This window comes from Phycodurus eques, unplaced genomic scaffold (genome assembly GCF_024500275.1).
Source record: "Phycodurus eques isolate BA_2022a unplaced genomic scaffold, UOR_Pequ_1.1 contig_320, whole genome shotgun sequence".
NCBI classification, from domain to species: Eukaryota; Metazoa; Chordata; class Actinopteri; order Syngnathiformes; family Syngnathidae; genus Phycodurus; species Phycodurus eques.
This window is the reverse complement of record NW_026904317.1, coordinates 34,220-41,476: the sequence shown is the minus strand read 5'-3', so window position 1 is coordinate 41,476 and position 7,257 is coordinate 34,220. Positions and strand designations below refer to the sequence as shown.

At 51.0% G+C, this 7,257-nt stretch overlaps 1 non-coding gene across 1 annotated transcript; it reads right to left on the bottom strand.

The window, feature by feature from the left end:
• Positions 1 to 6,643: 6,643 nt before the first annotated feature.
• On the bottom strand, positions 6,644 to 6,725 carry trnal-aag (transfer RNA leucine (anticodon AAG)). The gene has a single exon. It is a non-coding gene; the product is annotated as a tRNA-Leu (tRNA).
• Positions 6,726 to 7,257: the final 532 nt, after the last annotated feature.

Sequence of the window (7,257 nt, the reverse complement as noted above, 5' to 3'; positions counted from 1 at the left end):
ACTGGCAATGAGTCTTTCACATCCCTGTGGAGATATTTTGGCCCACTCTTCCTTGCAGAATTGTTTGAATTCATCAAAAATGGAGGCTTTTCAACCATGAATGCCCTTTTCTAAGGTTATGCCACTGCATTTCAATCTGATTCAAATCTGGACTTTGACGAGGCCACTCAAAAACCTTCATTTTGTCGTTTTAAGCTATTCAGAAGTTGATTGAGTGGTGTTTTGGATCGTTATCCTGCTGCAGCCGTTTTTGCTCAGTCTATTCCTGATTGTTGTGGCACGGTGGGCGACTGGTTAGAGCGTCTCCCTCACAGTTCTGAGGACTGGGGTTCAATCCCCGTCCCTGCCTGTGTGGAGTTTGCATGTTCTCCCTGTGCCTGCGTGGGTTTTCTCTGGGCACTCCGGTTTCCTCCTCCCACATCCCAAAAACATGCATTAATTGGAGACTCTAAATTGCACGTAGGTGAGTGTGAATGTTGGTTTTGTTTGCCCTGCGATTGGCTGGCAACCAGTTCAGGGTGTACCCCGCCTCCTCCCCGATGATAGCTGGGATCGGCTCCATCTAATTGTTGTGTCATGAACACCGACCTCAACTGAGGCAAGGGAGGCCTGCAGTTCTTTAAAAATTGTCCTGCGTTCCTTTGAAAGTACTCAATGAAAGAAATTACTCGAGTAACTTTAAGTAAAAAAAAAAATCAAAAAATCAGAGCATGAACATAAAATAAAATAAAAAAATAATAATACATGGGAGTCGACACACACCTGGCACCATTTCAGTTTTTAACTGCCCAAAAACCAAAAACACATGCTTTGGGCCCTCCAGAAACAACATTTGGTTTATTCACTGAAATGACTTCATGAAGAAGCTGTTTGCGGACCAGACTTAGTTATTGTGTGTGTGTGTGTGTGTGTGCGTGTGCGACACCATAGGGCTAGGGCTAATGTTGCCATATCCACTACCAAAACAACAATAGAAACATCTGCAACTTACCGCAAGTTGATTTCTCAAGTTAGAAGTGGGCTGAAATTTCCAAGTTTTGGCAGTCACAATTTAAGACCTGCATGACAAAGCTGGTGTTTTTTTGGAGTCTGTAAAGTAAACACACTTGCGTGGCTGTTTCCCCCCACCCCCCAAAAAAATTGTCATTTTCATTGGATCACTAAGGCAACTGCGCGGTCATGTGACTGCCTTGAGTCATCTGATTGGTGAATTGGAGTCAAATGACACAAGTGATCACAATGGATAGGCGCAACAGCACCCTATGAGGAAGTTGAAGATGGAGTCTAAAAATAGACACACACACGCAGGAATGGATAAATAAAAGTAGCGAACGGCATGTCGATCATTGTCACGGAGTAAAAGTATCGATCCTTCTTCACATAAATACGCAAGTAAAAAGTGTTGGGCATTTAAAGTACTCTGACAAGTACAGTTTATCTAAAATGTTACTTGAGTACCTGGTGGTGGGGCTCGAAGGCGAGCGCCTGGTGGCCGGGCCTGCACCCATGGGGCCCGGCCGGGCACAGTCCGAAAGGGTAACGTGGGTCCCCCTTCCCATGGGCTCACCACCTGTGGGAGGGGCCATAGGGGTCGGGTGCAGTGTGAGCTGGGCGGTGGCCGAAGGCGGGGACCTTGGCGATCCGATCCCCGGCTACAGAAGCTGGCTCTAGGGACGTGGAATGTCACCTCTCTGGCAGGGAAGGAGCCCGAGCTGGTGTGTGAGGTCGAGAAGTTCCGACTAGATATAGTCGGACTCTCCTCCACACACAGCTTGGGCTCTGGTACCAGTCCTCTCGAGAGGGGTTGGACTCTCTTCCACTCTGGAGTTGCCCACGGTGAGAGGCGCCGAGCAGGTGTGGGTATACTTATTGCCCCCCGGCTCGGCACCTGTACGTTGGGGTTCACCCCGGTGGACGAGAGGGTAGCCTCCCTCCGCCTTCGGGTGGGGGGACGGGTCCTGACTGTTGTTTGTGCCTATGCACCAAACAGCAGTTCAGAGTACCCACCCTTTTTGGAGTCCTTGGAGGGGGTGCTGGAGAGCGCTCCCGCTGGGGACTCCATTGTTCTGTTAGGGGACTTCAATGCTCACGTGGGCAATGACAGTGAGACCTGGAAGGGCGTGATTGGGAGGAACGGCCCCCCCGATCAGAACCCGAGCGGTGTTCTGTTATTGGACTTCTGTGCTCGTCATGGATTGTCCATAACGAACACCATGTTCGAGCATAAGGGTGTCCACACGTGCACTTGGCACCAGGACACCCTAGGTCGCAGTTCGATGATCGACTTTGTGGTCGTGTCATCGGACTTGCGGCCACATGTCTTGGACACTCGGGTGAAGAGAGGGGCGGAGCTGTCAACTGATCACCACCTGGTGGTGAGTTGGGTCCGATGGTGGGGGAAGATGCCGGTCCGACGTGGCAGGCCCAAACGTATTGTGAGGGTCTGCTGGAAACGTCTGGCAGAATCCCCTGTCAGAAGGAGTTTCAACTCCCACCTCCGACAGAACTTTGCTCATGTTCCGGGGGAGGCTGGGGACATCGAGTCCGAGTGGACCATGTTCCACGCCTCCATTGCTGAGGCGGCCGACCGGAGCTGTGGCCGTAAGGTGGTCGGTGCCTGTCGTGGCGGCAATCCCCGAACCCGTTGGTGGACACCAACGGTGAGGGATGCCGTCAAGCTGAAAAAGGAGTCCTATTGGGCCTTTTTGGCCTGTGGGACTCCTGAGGCAGCTGATGGGTACCGGCTGGCCAAGCGGAATGCAGCTCTGGTGGTCGCTGAAGCAAAAACTCGGGTATGGGAGGAGTTCGGTGAGGCCATGGAGAAAGACTTCCGGACGGCTTCGAGGAAATTCTGGTCCACCATCCGACGTCTCAGGAGAGGAAAGCAGTGCACCACCAACACTGTGTATAGTAGGGATGGGGCGCTGCTGACCTCGACTTGGGACGTTGTGAGTCGGTGGGGAGAATACTTCGAAGACCTCCTCAATTCCCCCGACACGCCTTCCCATGAGGAAGCAGAGTGTGGGTTCTCTGAGGCGGGCTCTCCTATCTCTGGGTTTGAGGTCACCGAGGTAGTTAAAAAGCTCCTCGGTGGCAGGGCCCCGGGGGTGGATGAAATTCGCCCAGAGTTCCTAAGGGCTCTGGATGTTGTGGGGCTGTCCTGGTTGACACGCCTCTGCAACATCGCGTGGACATCGGGGACGGTGCCTCTGGATTGGCAGACTGGGGTGGTGGTCCCCCTTTTTAAGAAGGGGGACCGGAGGGTGTGTTCCAACTCCAGGGGGATCACACTGCTCAGCCTCCCTGGTAAGGTCTATTCAGGGGTGCTGGAGAGGAGGGTCCGTCGGGAAGTCGAATCTCAGATTCAGGAGGAGCAGTGTGGTTTTCGTCCTGGCCGTGGAACAGTGGACCAGCTCTACACCCTCGACAGGGTCCTCGAGGGTGCATGGGAGTTCGCCCAACCAGTCTACATGTGTTTTGTGGACTTGGAGAAGGCGTTCGACCGTGTCCCTTGGGGAGTCCTGTGGAGGGTGCTTCAGGAGTATGGGGTACCGAAACCCCTGATATGGGCTGTTCGGTCCCTGTACGACCGGAGTCAGAGTTTGGTCCGCATATCCGGCAGTAAGTCGGACTCGTTCCCGGTGAGGGTTGGACTCCGCCAAGGCTGCCCTTTGTCGCCGATTCTGTTCATAACTTTTATGGCCAGAATTTCTAGGCGCAGCCAAGGCGTAGAGGGGGTCCGGTTTGGTGGCCTCAGTATTGCATCTCTGCTTTTTGCTGATGATGTGGTTCTGTTGGCTTCATCAAGCCGTGAGCTCCAACTCTCACTGGAGCAGTTCGCAGCCGAGTGTGAAGCGGCCGGGATGAGAATCAGCACCTCCAAATCTGAGACCATGGTCCTCAGTCGGAAAAGGGTGGCATGCCCTCTCCAGGTCGGGGATGAGATCCTGCCCCAAGTGGAGGAGTTCAAGTATCTTGGGGTCTTGTTCACGAGTGAGGGAAGAATGGAACGGGAGATCGACAGACTGATCGGTGCAGCGTCTGCAGTTATGCGGACTTTGTATCGGTCCGTTGTGGTAAAGAAGGAGCTAAGCCGAAAGGCGAAGCTCTCAATTTACCGGTCGATCTTCGTTTCTACCCTCACCTATGGTCATGAGCTGTGGGTCGTGACCGAAAGAACGAGATCCCGGATACAAGTGGCCGAAATGAGTTTCCACCGCAGGGTGTCCGGGCTCTCCCTTAGAGATAGGGTGAGAAGCTCGGTCATCCGGGAGGATCTCAGAGTAGTGCCGCTGCTCCTCCGCATTGAGAGGAGCCAGATGAGGTGGCTGGGGCATCTGATTCGAATACCTCCCGGACGCCTCCCTGGTGTGGTGTTCCGGGCACGTCCCACCGGGAGGAGACCCCGGGGACGACCCAGGACACACTGGAGAGACTACGTCCTTCGGCTGGCCTGGGAACGCCTCGGGATCCCTCCCATCCCCCTCTGGATGAAGTGGCTGGGGAGAGGGAAGTCTGGGCGTCCCTGCTAAAGCTACTGCCCCCGCGACCCGACCCGGATAAGCGGTAGAAAATGGATGGATGGATGGTGAGAGCTTGTGAGAAGTCACGTACCATTTGAGTCAGCAGGGTGAGGGCTTGGTCGTGTTGTTCCAAAAGCATGCTCTGCCCGGTAACTGTTTGGCGAAAGGGAGCCGTGTCCGCTGGGTCCATGACGGGCCAGACTATGCTGTCAGGATTCAGGTTGCAAGTTGGACACAGATGCAGAGAGGACAGGGAGGTGAGTTTGTGAATATCGGTTTATTGCAGCTTGGAAGCGAACAAAGGAACTCCGAGAACTAAATCCGGGATTGGCAGGGTTCCAACGAGGACCGGTCTGGCAGGGTAGGAGTCAGTGTTGTTGGTGGGCCGCAAGAGGTGAGCACTGGTTTGCAGGGAGCAAGGGCAGATGGCAGACTAGGTGTTAGAATAAATGTACATTTGTTATCCCATATTTACTCTTATACTATTTTCAAAGCATGCATTTAGCAGTATAATGTTGATTGTATCATAAAAGATGACGTAGTCTGTGAAGAGAACTGTGCCCTCATCAAAAGATAGTGGCTGGAACATTTTGCGGTCGAAGGTTGGAGCAATCAGCGCTGATGAAGCATACATCTGCATCTGCGCAATGAGTCATATATGTGATTGTTTTACATTGCTGCTGTGTGTGCCCTTATCTCAAGATAGCAGCAGCAACGTCTGTGTAACTAGGAACCGCCCTGAGAAAATAAAAAAAGAGGGATCGGCAGAGTGTGCTCAGAGCGGTAGGAGATTGTACCTGCGAACAACTCTAACCGTTCTCCTCGCGAGTATATAAACCATCTCTTGTCTTCTTTCCTTGTTTATTGTTTATTAAATGTTCTAGGTTGTTTGAACCTGACATTAACTCACGACAAACGATTTGACCCTATGACGCCAAAATGATGTCTGGCAAATTGGATTTTTTTTAAAATATCTTCCATGTAGTGGACAACGACAACACTCCGGCAGCGCAACTTGACGGAGACCAGGATTGCGTATTGTGACCGGCGCATCACTTCCCTGGCTTGCCGTTGACAAAATATTTGTGCACCGTTGTGAACATTGATTCTCATGCACAAACCAATGTTTACCGAAGCTTTCGGGCATGATTCAACGGAACGACGGCATGTTTACGTACAACCGTATGTGCTTGCACTTGCAAGGGTACATAACATTTTGTTGCCTGCTTGCGAGCCGTATCATATGAAAAGTACGTGAACATACCTCAAGCAATCCTTCAACGAACGTTCTCTCACGAGCACCAGTGACGAACAGGTTTTTCCTCATTTTGTCCCCCCACAGTCGCTCACACGCACACACAGAAACAAGACATTAGCACGGCGAATTGTTGTTGTCGTCACCATCGTAACGAGTGTGTCCCGTCGCGTTGACCGGTGAAACGTTTTCTGCTTCCACCTCTTGGACAGTGTTTGATTTGACAAGATAAAGCCCAGTGATGGTAAAAGACGGGATAGGGTGCTATCGGAATAAATGTCAAGTCGTGTCTGCCCGAGAAACGGCAAGATTTGATGGCAGTGGTCTGACATAGTGTCATCGGGAAAGACCAAATGTGTCTTGTAGCCTGATCCAGCCATGAGACAACCCGAACAGCCCTGTTGCTGGCGGCTGCAGGATATTTGTCAGACAGTTACAGAGTACATACCAACGACAATGACGAGAGAGCAGAGTGGCGCAGCGGAAGCGTGCTCGCCCTATAATCCTGAGGTCGATGGATATATCTGAATCTCGTTCTCTGTTATTGTATGTCTGCTCATAGGATGTTGTGGATCTGCTGTCATTTAACGTCTTACTCTTAGTGAGAAATATTGTGCAATTAAGACTTGTCAACTCATTGGCTGAGGCCCACGGGTATGGACCCTTTCCTCAATTCACTTCTTACTGAAAAAAAAAACTTCATTTATTCGCTGTTCTGTCAATTTAAAATCACTGTGTAAGTACCCATAAAGGTGGCACGACAGTTCCGCGTGAAAGACAAAGGTAATGACATGAAGGCAAATACAAATGCCTTGTCGGAGCCAATGAAAAAATAGTTAAGACATTCACTATATTGACAAGGAAGTGGCAGTGGTGGGATTTGAACCCACGCCTCCTGAGAGACTGGAGCCTTAATCCAGCGCCTTGGACCGCTCGGCCACACTACCTTAAAAGCCTGTCTTTGTAAGTGGAATTTATTGGTAAATGTAAGCCCGACCGAAGGGAAGTATAGTGTTATGGGATCCCCGGCATTCCATATCATTGCCAACCTTGACATGAAAAATGTGGAAAGGAGAGCTCTGAAATCATTTAAGCCAACGACTTAAATTCATTGGATGAGAGTGTGCCAGTACCCATAAAGGTGGCACGACAGTTCAGCGTGAAAGACAAAGGTAATGACATTAAGGCAAATACTTTCAGGGGAGCTAATATTTTACAGCGACAAGTTAAACAGTCCAAACAAAACGGCAAAGAGCTTGACTTTCTTGTGGCCGAAAATATCTATTGTCCCAAACGCGTTGTCGGAGCCAATGACAAAATAGTAAGACATTAACAAGGAAGTGGCTGTGGTGGGATTTTATCCCACGCCTCCTGAGAGACTGGAGCCTTAATCCAGTGCCTTGGACCACTCGGCGACACTACCTTAAAAGCCCATCTTTGTAAGTGGAATTTATTGGTAAATGTAAGCCCGACCAAGGA